The sequence below is a fragment of the Oryx dammah genome, unplaced genomic scaffold, assembly GCF_014754425.2.
Source record: "Oryx dammah isolate SB20612 unplaced genomic scaffold, SCBI_Odam_1.1 HiC_scaffold_26, whole genome shotgun sequence".
Lineage (NCBI taxonomy): Eukaryota > Metazoa > Chordata > Mammalia > Artiodactyla > Bovidae > Oryx > Oryx dammah.
In genome coordinates, this window is record NW_024070210.1 from 79,795,381 (window position 1) to 79,807,533 (window position 12,153).

A 12,153-nucleotide genomic window follows, 5' to 3' on the forward strand; every position below is an offset into this window, starting at 1 on the left:
TCACTTCAGTCGTGTCCAACTCTGTGCAACCCTATGGACAGCAGCCCACCAGACTCCTCTGTCCACAGGATTCTCTAGGCAAGAACACATTACTCATTATTTGGGCCCATTTCAGGATATGGAAGCCCTGACACAATCGTCCAGTCCAGAGTACATGAAAGGACAGTTTTCAGGTTCTGGAACAAGCAAACAGGGAGAAGAGGAGACCCTGGAGCTGTATTTTCATCCCCTCCACAGACTGTACAATAACTTACACCTTTAGAGCTCCGAGGGAAAAAATGTTCATAATCTGTGTTCACTGCCCTTCCTCCAATCCATATGCCAAAGGGAAATCTCTCAGCTCCAAGACTGAATTCCCTAACTACCTAGTTCTCCTCAAACCAGTCTTGCAGTATGTCAAAACTGCCATCAGATCCACCCTAGCCGATCCAGGAGGATTGACCCCTTGTTTGACTGGCAGAGAGCCAGTCCCCAGAACTCATCAATTATCAGTTCCGTGCACTGCTCAACCAGGATTGAGCAATGGTTGACGGACCATATCATTTTCTCCGGGTGCTTAGAAGGCATCACAGAGGTTGCATTTTCCTCCAAAGCTCTAAGGATGTAGTGCTGCAGGATCCTAGATTCTGGAGGAAAGGTGGACTAGACTATGAGTCTGGAAGGTCCTGGACAAGGATTATTGTTTAGTCACTCGGTCATGTCAGACTCTTTTGGGACCCCATGGATTGGGATTATCTAGGCAAGAATACTGGAGTGGGTTGCCATTTCCTTTCTCCAGGGGATCTTCCCAACCCAGGCATCAAACCTGAGTCTCTTGCATTGCAGGCAGATTGTTTACCGTCTGAGCCATCGGGAAGCCCTGGACAGTGATACCAGGGCAAATGGAGTGGGTTGTAATTGTTCTGCAGTATGGATATAACAACTATCTTAAATTCTCTGTGATGCTCAAAAGCTCATTGAAAACAATTTGCAGTATTTGCATAATACAGATCAACCCTATATTCATTGGACGGACTGAAGCTGAAGCTCCAATACTTTGGCCGCCTGATGTGAACAGCTGACTCATTGGAAAAGACCCTGATGCTGGAAAAGATTGAGGGCAGGAGGAGAAGGGGGCGACAGAGGATGAGATGGTTGGATGGCATCACTGACTTAGTGGACATGAGTTTGAGCAAGCTCCAGGAGATGGTGAAGGACTGGGGAGCCTGGTGCGCTGCAGCCCACGGGTCACAAAGAAGTCAGACACTACTGAGAGACTGGACGAAAACAACAAAGACGTAAGCTGAAATAAGTCTGCCATTTCAGAGGAAAATAAAATAATATTTTATTATTAATAATATTTTATTATGTCATAGCATAAAAACTTTCCTCACTACTTAAACCATGGTTTCATAAAAGTGACTCTATAGATAAGTAAATAATAAAAAACTTCCCTCAAATCCTTGACTGTGCCTGAACAGAGCAAAATTCTAAAAAATTCAGTAGAAAGCAACAGCTGGGTTTAGTAGTAGAGATTTCAGTAGCTCTCTGGTTCTCTGGAAAGGCACTCTCCATTGACTTCTGTGTCTTAAGAATATGGATCATGTTCAAGGACTAAGGACTTCAGGATAAAGGATGAGAAACTAAAATAGCCCCATTCTAACACAGCTTAAAACCAAACCTCCATAAGATCAGGGTAATCTCCCAATGATTTAACTGCTGCTAGGACAAATACAGGGCTCTTCAAAAGAAAGTGAAGACAATCCATAATCTCTTACAAGGTATCATCCAAAATGTAGAATAATGTACAGCCAAAAGTCAGCAGATATGTGAAGAAGCAGGATTTTGTGATCTATAGTTCTAAACAATGACAACAACAACAACAAAATGGTAATTAGAAATAGACCCACAGACCATCTAAATGTTTCCGTTAGCAAGCAAGAATTTTTCAATAGTTGTAAAATTTATCAAAGGATTTAAGGGAAAGGGGGATATAATGGGTGAAAACTGAGAATCCTGAATAAAAAAAAAAATTAAACTCTTAGAACTGAAAAACAAAGTACATAAAATTTAAAAATCTATTGGATGAGATTAATAGCAGATAGAACAACCCAGAGGAATGGACTGATAACCTTAAAGATAGACCAATAGAAATCATTCAAACTGAAGTACACAGAGAAAAAAATATTGAAAAAAAACTCACCAGACTCTCAAAGATCTGGGGAACAATCTTAAGTAATTGTAACTGGAGTTCCAGAAGGAGAAGAGAGAAGGGGGCAGGAAATATATTTGAAGAAATGCACAAAATTGTTTCCAAATTTGATTAAAAACATCACAGACCACAGATCCAAAAAGCCTAGTAAACCTCAAATAGTATAATTACAAAGAAAACCACATCTAAGCACATCATAATCAAACTTCTGAAAAATAAAGATCAAGAGAAAAATTGAAAAGCAGCCAGAGGGGAAAAAAGATACATTATGCACAAGAAACAATGGTAAGAATTAGAGCTGACCTCTCCCAAAAATGATGGGGGGCTAAAAAACGGTCAAACAAACACTTTTCAGAGTGCAGAGAGAAAAACAATAACAAAACTGTCAACCTGTAATTCCATTAAGTAAAAACATCCTTCAAAATTAAAGGAGGAATGAAAACATTCAGATAGTGAAAAGCTGAAAGAATTCATCACTAGAAAGCTTGTACCATAAGAGATGCTAAGGAAAATTCAGGGGGAAGGCAAATGATACCAGGTAAAAACCTAGAACTACAGGAAAAAAAATATGATCACTGGAAATTGTAGATATAAACATGAATATAAAGACATTTTTCCTTGCTTTTCTTCAATTATTTATAAAATAGTTGACTGTTCATAGCAAAAAAAAAAAAAAAAAGCCAACAACAAAAAAAAACACCTTACAACGTAACATGGGATTTATAATTTATGTACAAGTAAAATCAGTTCAGTTCAGTTCAGTTCAGTTCATTTCAGTTGCTCAGTCGTGCCCGACTGTTTGTGACCCCATGAATCGCAGCAGCCCAGGCCTCCCTGTTCATCACCAACTCCCAGAGTTCACTCAGACTCACGTCCATGGAGTCCGTGATGCCATCAAGCTATCTCATCCTTGGTCGTCCCCTTCTCCTCCTGCCCCTAATCCCTCCCAGCATCAGAGTCTTTTCCAATGAGTCAACTCTTCGCATGAGGTGGCCAAAGTACTGGAGCTTCAGCTTTAGCATCAGTCCTTCCAAAGAAATCCCAAGGTTGATCTCCTTCAGAATGGACTGGTTGGATCTCCTTGCAGTCCAAGGGACTCTCAAGAGTCTTCTCCAACACCACAGTTCAAAAGCATCAACTCTTCGGCACTCAGCCTTCTTCACAGTCCAACTCTCACATCCATACATGACTACTGGAAAAACCATAGCCTTGACTAGACGGACCTTAGTTGGCAAAGTAATGTCTCTGCTTTTCAATATGCTATCTAGGTTGATCATAACTTTTCTTCCAAGGAGTAAGCGTCTTTTAATTTCATGGCTGCAGTCACCATCTGCAGTGATTTTGGAGCCCCCCAAAATAAAGTCTGACACTGTTTCCACTGTTTCCCCATCTATTTCCCATGAAGTGATAGAACCGGATGCCATGATCTTCGTTTTCTGAATGTTGAGCTTTAAGCCAACTTTTTCACGTTCCTCTTTCACTTTCATCAAGAGGCTTTTTAGTTCCTCTTCACTTTCTGCCATAAGGGTGGTGTCATCTGCATATCTGAGGTTATTGATATTTCTCCCGGCAATCTTGATTCCAGCTTGTGCTTGCTCCAGCCCAGCGTTTCTCATGATGTACTCTGCATAGAAGTTAAATAAGCAGGGTGACAATATACAGCCTTGACGTACTCCTTTTCCTATTTGGAATCAGTCTGTTGTTCCATGTCCAGTTCTAACTGTTGGTTCCTGACCTGCATACAGATTTCTCAAGAGGCAGGTTAGGTGGTCTGATATTCCCATCTCTTTCATAATTTTCCACAGTTTATTGTGATCCACACAGTCAAAGGCTTTGGCATAGTCAATAAAGCAGAAATAGATGTTTTTCTGGAACTCTCTTACTTTTTCCATGATCCAGCGGATGTTGGCAATTTGATCTCTGGTTCCTCTGCCTTTTCTAAAACCAGCTTGAACATCTGGGAGTTCATGGTTCACGTACTGCTGAAGCCTGGCTTGGAGAATTTTGAGCATTACTTTACTAGTGTGTGAGATAAGTGCAATTGTGCGGTAGTTTGAACATTTTTTGGCATTGCCTTTCTTTGGGATTGGAATGAACACTGACCTTTTCCAGTCCTGTGGCCACTGCTGAGTTTTCCAAATTTGCTGGCATATTGAGTGCAGCACTTTCCCAGCATCATCTTTCAGGATTTGAAATAGCTCAACTGGAATTCCATCACCTCAACTAGCTTTGTTTGTAGTGATGCTTTCTAAGGCCCACTTGACTTCACATTCCAGAATGTCTGGTTCTAGGTGAGTGATCACACCATCGTGATTATCTGGGTTGTGAAGCTCTTTTTTGTACAGTTTCTGTGTATTCTTGCACCTCTTCTTAATATCTTCTGTTAGGTCCATACCATTTCTGTCCTTTATTGAGCCCATCTTGCATGAAATCTTCCCTTGGTATCTCTAATTTTCTTGAAGAGATCTCTAGTCCTTCCCATTCTGTTGTTTTCCTCTATTTCTTTGCATTGATTGCTGAGAAAGGCTTTCTTATCTCTCCTTGCTATTCTTTGGAACTCTGCATTCAGATGCTTATATCTTTCCTTTTCTCCTTTGCTTTTCACTTCTCTTCTTTTCACAGCTATTTGTAAGGCCTCCCCAGACAGCCATTTTGCTTTTTTGTAATTTCTTTTCCATGGGGATGGTCTTGATCCCTGTCTCCTGTACAATGTCATGAACCTCCATCCATAGTTCATCAGGCACTCTGTCTATCAGATCTAGACCCTTAAATCTATTTCTCACTTCCACTGTATAATCATAAGGGATTTGATTTAGGTCATACCTGAATGGTCTAGTGGTTTTCCCCACTTTCTTCAATTTAAGTCTGAATTTGGCAATAAGGAGTTCAGCTCCCAGTCTTATTTTTGCTGACTGTATAGAGCTTCTCCATCTTTGGCTGCAAAGAATATAATCAATCTGATTTCGGTGTTGACCATCTGACTATAATAAATTAGTGTAGATTATAACCATGATAGAAACCACAAAAAGCATAATACAATTTATTTTGCTTGAAAGCTAATAGAAGAGATAAAATTAGATAGTTTTTTAAATGCTTAGCTAACCCAAAAGAAGGCAAGAACAGAGAGGACAAAGACAAATCAAATAGTAAGAAGATAGACTCCAAACCAGTCATTGCTATAATTACATTAAATGTACAGTAATTAACCAGTCCATTTAAGAAACAGACATGTTCAGATGCATAAAAAAGCAAGACCCAATCATATGTTACTTGTGAAAGTGAAAGTCACTCAGTTGTGTCCGACTCTTTGCAACCCCATGGACTATACAGTCCATGAAATTCTCCAGGCCAGAATACTGGAGTGGGTAGCCTTTCCCTTCTCCAGGGGATCTTCCCAACCCAGGGATCAAACCCAGGTCTCCTGCATTGCAAGCAGATTCTTTACCAGCTGAGCCACAAGGGAGGCCCAAGAATACTGGAGTGGGTAACCTATTTCTTCTTCAGGGGATCTTCCCGACCCAGGATTTGAACTGGGGTCCCCTGTACTGCAGGCAGGTTCTTTACCACCTGAGCTAGGAGGGAAGCCTGTTACTTATGAAAGACAGGAAAAAAAGAAAAGAAAGTGAAGTCGCTCAGTCGTGTCCGACTCTTTGCGACCCCATAGACTGTAGCCTACCAGGCTCCTCAGTCCATGGAATATTCCAGGCAAGAGTACTGGAGTGGGTCGCCATTTCCTTCTCCAGGGGATCTTCCTGACCCAGGGATTGAACCCCGGTCTCCCTCATTGCAGGCAGATGCTTTACCGTCTGAGCCACCAGGAAAGCCCATTAATATCAAAGTGTACTTCAAAATAAAGAGTACTTTAGGAGAGAAAAGGATCACTTCATAATGATAAAGGGATCCATTTATGCAGTAGATATAACAACTCTAAATTATATGAGCCTAAAAACAACTTTACAAAAAATGGAAATAAAAACCATAAAACTATTTAAATTAAAAACTAAAGCATAAGTAAATATCAAATCACAGGATGGTAAACTGTCTTAAAAATTATGCAAAGACAGAATCTATAAAAGTGAGATTTGAATTCTTAAATATTTGAACTTTGGTATATTAAAAAATAACCAGAGACATAAGAGGAAAAGTTATAAATTAGAAAAATATATATATGAACAGCAAAAAAATCTATGAGAAAAGTCTAGGGACATCACCAAATTAAAGCATTTGTCATTCTAGGAAGAATAGTTTCAAACTGAAGATTTGTACTTGACTCCATCCTAGGCAGACAATGTGATTAGAGGCATACCTCAGAGACAGTGTTCAGTTCCAGGCCACTGCAGTAAAGCGAGTATCACAAGAGTACACAAATTTTTTGGTTTCCCAGTACATGTAAAATTACGTTCACACTATCCTGTAGTCCATTATGTGTGCAATTCGTATGTACACGCTAAGTCACTTCAGCCGTGTCTGACTCTGTGCCTCCATGGACCGTAGCCTACCAGGCTCCCCTGTCCATAGGATTCTCCAGGCAAGAACACTGGAGTGGGTTGCCATACCCTCCTCCAGGGGATCTTCCCAACCCAGGGATCAAACCCACTTCTCTTCTGTCTCCTGCCTTGGCAGGTGGATTCTTTACCACCATTGCCACCTGGGAAGTCCATGTGTACAATTGCATTATGTAAAATAATAATAATAATAATACAACTTACATACCTTAATTAAAAGTACTTTATTACTAAAAAATGTTAACCATCATCTGAGCCTTCAGCAAGCTGTAATCAAAGATCGCTAATCACAGATCCTATAACAAATTTGATAACAATGGAAAAGTTTGAAATATTGTGAGAATTATCAAAATGCGACATGGACACAGAGTAAGTAAATATTGTACCAATAGACTTGCTTGTTGCAGGGTTGCCAGAAGACTTCTATTTGTAAAAAACAAAACAAACAAAAAAAAAAACCGCAGTATCTGCAAAGCACAATAAAACAAGGTGTGACCTAAATGTAAGGCCAGAAACTATAAAGCTCTTAGAAGAAAACCTAGGTAGAACACTCTTTGACATAAATCACAGAAAGATCCTCTATGACCCACCTTCTAGAGTAATGGAAATAAAAACAAAAACAAGTGGGACCTAATTAAACTTAAAAGCTTTTGCACAGCAAAGGGACTAACCCCACGGACTATGCAGTCCATGGAATTCTCCAGGCCAGAATACTGGAGTGGGTAACCATTCCCTTCTCCTGGGGATCTTCCCAACCCAGAGATCGAACTCGGGTCTCCTGCATTGCAGGTGGATTCTTTACCAGCTGAGCCACCAGGGAAGCCCAAAGGAACTATAAGCAAGATGAAATGATAATCTTCAGAATGGGAGAAAAAAATAGCAAATGAAACAACTGACAAAAGTATATCTCCAAAACATACAAGCAGCTTTTGCAGCTCAATACCAGAAAAATAACCCAGTCAGAAAGTGGGCAGAGGACCTAAACAGACATTTCTTCAAAGAAGACATCAGTTTAATTCAGTCGCTCAGTCGTGTTTTTGACTCTTTGTGACCCCATGGACTGCAGCACGCCAGGCTTCCCTGTCCATCACCAACTCCCGGAGCCTACTCAAACTCATGTCCATTAAGTCAGTGATGCCAGCCAACCGTCTCATCCTCTGTCATCCCCTTCTCCTCCTGCCCTCAATCTTTCCCAGGATCAGGGTCTTTTCAGATGTGTCAGTTCCTCACATCAGGTGGCCAGAGTATTGGAGTTTCAGCTTCAGCATCAGTCCTCCCAGTGAGTGTTCAGGACTGATTTCCTTTAGGATTGACTGATTTGATCTCCTTGCAGTCCAAGGGACTCTCAAGAGTCTTCTCCAACACCACAGTTCAAAAGCATCAATTCTTTGGTGCTCAGCTTTCTTTATAGTCCAACTCTCACATCCATACATGACTGCTGGAAAAACCATAGCCTTGACTAGACAGACCTTCGTTGGCAAAGTAATATCTCTGCTTTTTAATATACTATCTAGGTTGGTCATAGCTTTTCTTCCAAGGAGCAAGTGTCTTTTAATTTCATGGCTGCAGTCACCATCTGCAGTGATTTTTGGAGCCCCCCAAAATAAAGTCTGTCACTGTTTCCATTGTTTCCCTATCTATTTGCCATGAAGTGATGGGACTGGATGCCATGATCTTCGTTTTCTGAATGCTGAGCTTTAAAGTAAAGAAACCTACAGAGGCTAATAAACACAGGAAAAGATGCTCAACATCACTCATTATTAGAGGAATGCTAATCAAAACTGCAATGATGTATCACCTCACACTGGTCAGAATGGACAGCATCAAAAAATCTACAAACAATAAATGCTGGAAATGGTGTGGTGAAAGGGAACTTTCGTGCATTGTTGGTGGGAATGTAAATTGATGCAGTCACTATGGAGAACAGTATGGAGACTCCTTAAAAGACTAAGAATAAAGCAGTCATATGACCCAACAATCCCACTACTGGGCATATATCCTGAGAAAATAAAAATTGAAAGAGACCCATGTACCCAATGTTCATTGCAGCACTATTTACAATAGCTAGGACGTAGAAGCAACCTAGCTGTCCATCAACAGATGAATAGATAAAGAAGCTGTGGTCCATATACACAGTGGAATATTACTCAGCCATAAAAAGAATGCATCTGAGTCAGTTCTAATGAGGCAGATGGACTACAGTCCATTATACAGAGTGAAATAAGCCAGAAAGAGAAAAACAAATATTGTGTCTTAATGCATATACAGGGAATCTAAAAGGAGGGTACTGATGAACTTATTTGCAAGACAGCAATGGAGACAGAGACATAGAGAAAAGCCTTGTGGAGACTGTAGGGGAAGGAGAGGGTGGGAAGCTTTGAGACGGTGTGTGATGCAGCAAAAGCTAACCAGGGCATCTTGCCAGAAAAAGCTTTCTGACTATCCCCACATTATATGATGAACAGGATGATGATACATGAGAGAAAATAAGCATGTCCCTTTCTTAGACCCCTATATCTTTAGGGGCTTAGAATAAACATGTAATTAGCTGAAATGCTTTCTTACAGTCATCACAGAAGTGAATTTTAGAGGTAGAGGTGAGCCAGAGATTCCCTTGCTTACTTGGAGTATGGGTTGGACTTTCTAGAACCATTCAAAGGCCTCCAGTATATTTCAAGCTGGTCTCTCCCCCACATCACCTGCAGCTCTACAAATTTTCTTTTAGGATAGGAAGAGCTAACTAAATATAGGGGAGACTTAAAAATCATTCATCAGAATGAAGGGAAAACTAACTTTTTTAAAATATTTACTTTTATTGCATCTTTTAAAAATTTATGTTTTTGTTTAAAAAATTTTATACACAAAATATATTAGTATAGTACTATAGGCACACAATTTTAAAATTTATAAATGCTCAAAATAACTTTTATAGATAGCATTATAGACATCTGGAGACCCCTATATAGACATACCTCTAAATTCCTGTATGTCAGACATGGCAGGACACAGAAAATGTAGCTCAGCTCTAATCCTCCTTGAAGGAAAGTCTCAGTTCCTACATTCCTCAGATCCCACCCTTCTAGGCTCCTTCCCAGGAAACTTCTAATGGGTCTCGGAGCTTATTTTCTAACAGTAATTAATTGAGCACTTGTTCTGTCCCAGAGCCAGTTCCTGGGTACATGAACAGTTCCTGGGGATACAATGAACAAAAATAGTTCCCGGGTATATAATGAACAAGAGTCCTAGGCTCTACCCTAAGGGAACCTGCAAGCTGTTTTAGTATTGGGGGGCTGCTATAACAGAATGCAATAGAACGGGTGGCTTATGAACAACAGGAATTTATTTCCCACAGTTTCAGAGGTAGGAATTTCAAGATCAAGGCTCCAGAATATTCAATATCTGGTAAAGGCTTGGTTCCTGGTTCATGGATAGCTGTCTTGCTATGTCTTCACATAGCAGAAGGGCAGAGAAAAGTAAGGTCTCTGATCACTCTTTTAAGATACTAATTCATTCATTAGGGCCCCGTCCTCATGACCTCATCTAATCATAATTCCTTGCCCAAAGCCTCACCTATTAATACCATTACCTTGGAAAGTTGGGTTTCAACACATGAATTTGGGCGTCAGGGGGACACAAGCACTGAGTCTATAGCATAAACTCTCTCGTGACATAATCCCATGCCTCTTCCTGGGAAAAGATAATATATCCACCTTTGTGAAGCAGAATCCCAGCTCTCACCCATGATCTTGAGAGGACGGAACATTATATGGTTGCCATGGAAAACTCAGATCCATGTTGATGTGTTCATGAAGCAGCAAACAGCTGTGGAGAGAAAAAAGAGAAAACCCCAAGGGATGTTTCCTGAAAGAGAAAAACAAAAACATTCTCCCTGTCTGACTTTGCCTCACTCCACAGCTAGCACCAGCCTTTCCCGAGTCACAGCTGGATGAAGAAGGCAAGTTGCTGCTAAGTCGCTTCAGTCGTGTCCAACTCTGTGCGACCCCATAGACGGCAGCCCACCAGGCTCCCCCGTCCCTGGGATTCTCCAGGCAAGAACACTGGAGTGGGTTGCCATTTCCTTTTCCAATGCATGAAAGTGAAAAGTGAAAGTGAAGTTGCTCAGTCATGTTCAACTCTTAGCGACCCCATGGACTGCAGCCCACCAGGCCCATGGGATTTTCCAGACAAGAGTACTGGAGTGGGTTGCCATTGCCTTCTCTGAAGAAGGCAAGTAGGGGAGTGCTCTGAGAGTGACAGAACAAGAAAAGACGCTATCTCCCCCTCCCATCCCTTTCTTCCCTCACAGGAGGGTGATGCCAGAGGAGGTCACTGGGCACCTGGTTGTACCCACAGGTGAATACTCTTGATGGTGAAGAGAGAACTCATGCTTACATACATCTGGGCTGAAGAAAGCAATGAGTTAGTGCCATGAAGGAGGGGTGAAGGATGAAGGAGGGAGAAAGTGCCTGTTCTTTTGATGACATCAATTTTGCTGTTATTGTTGTTCAGTTGCTAAGTCGTGTCTGACTCTGTATGTCCCTATGGACTGCAGCACACCAGGCTCCTCTGTCCTCCACTTTCTCCCGGAGTTGGCTCAAATTCATGTCCAGTGACTCAGTGATGCTATCCAACCATCTCATCCTCTGCCACTCCCTTCTCCTTTTACCTTCAATTTTTCCCAGCATCAGGTTTTTCTCAGTGAGTCAGCTGTTCACATCAAGTGGCCAAAGTACTGGAGCTTCAACTTCAGCAACAGACCTTCCAATGAATATTCAGGCATCAATTTTACTCTCACTGTTTTGGAAGAGTCAAATGGTTTCTAAAACACTTCACCACTTTCTTCCCTCTCTTCCATACTTTTCCCCCCTCTCTTCCATACTTTTCCCCCCATTACTTTCTTTCTTCTTTGCTGTCCCCTAAACCCAAAGCTGTGCCAGGAATGGAAGAAGGAAAAAGTATGCTTTTACAAGCTATGCTTCATGAGTGTTGACAGGAAAAGAGACAAATGATTTTTTAAAGTTGGTATATTTGTCTTTTTATTATCGAGCTGTAAGAGGGTTTTTAAAAAATATTTGTTTATTTGGTTGCACCAGGTCTTAGTTCCAGCACCTAGGATCTTCGTTGTGGCATCAAACTCCGAGGTGCTGCATGTGGAATGTAGTTCCCTGACCAGGGATTGAACCAGGGTCCCCTGCATTAGGAGCTCGACATCTTAGCCACTGGACCACCAGGGAAGTCCTGAGACAAATAATTTTATTTCATTTTCTTCCTATAGACCAAGGGAAGTAAACAGAAGAGGAGAGGTGACTTTGTATCATGTTATTTAAGTACTGTTAACTTTACATGATGGCTTTTAAGTTACAAGCTATCAAGGAGAAGAGTAAACACAACCCAAGGACTTTGTATCCCCTTCTGGGTAAAGGATTTGTGCATTTTCAGTTGTGCATCATGTTAGGT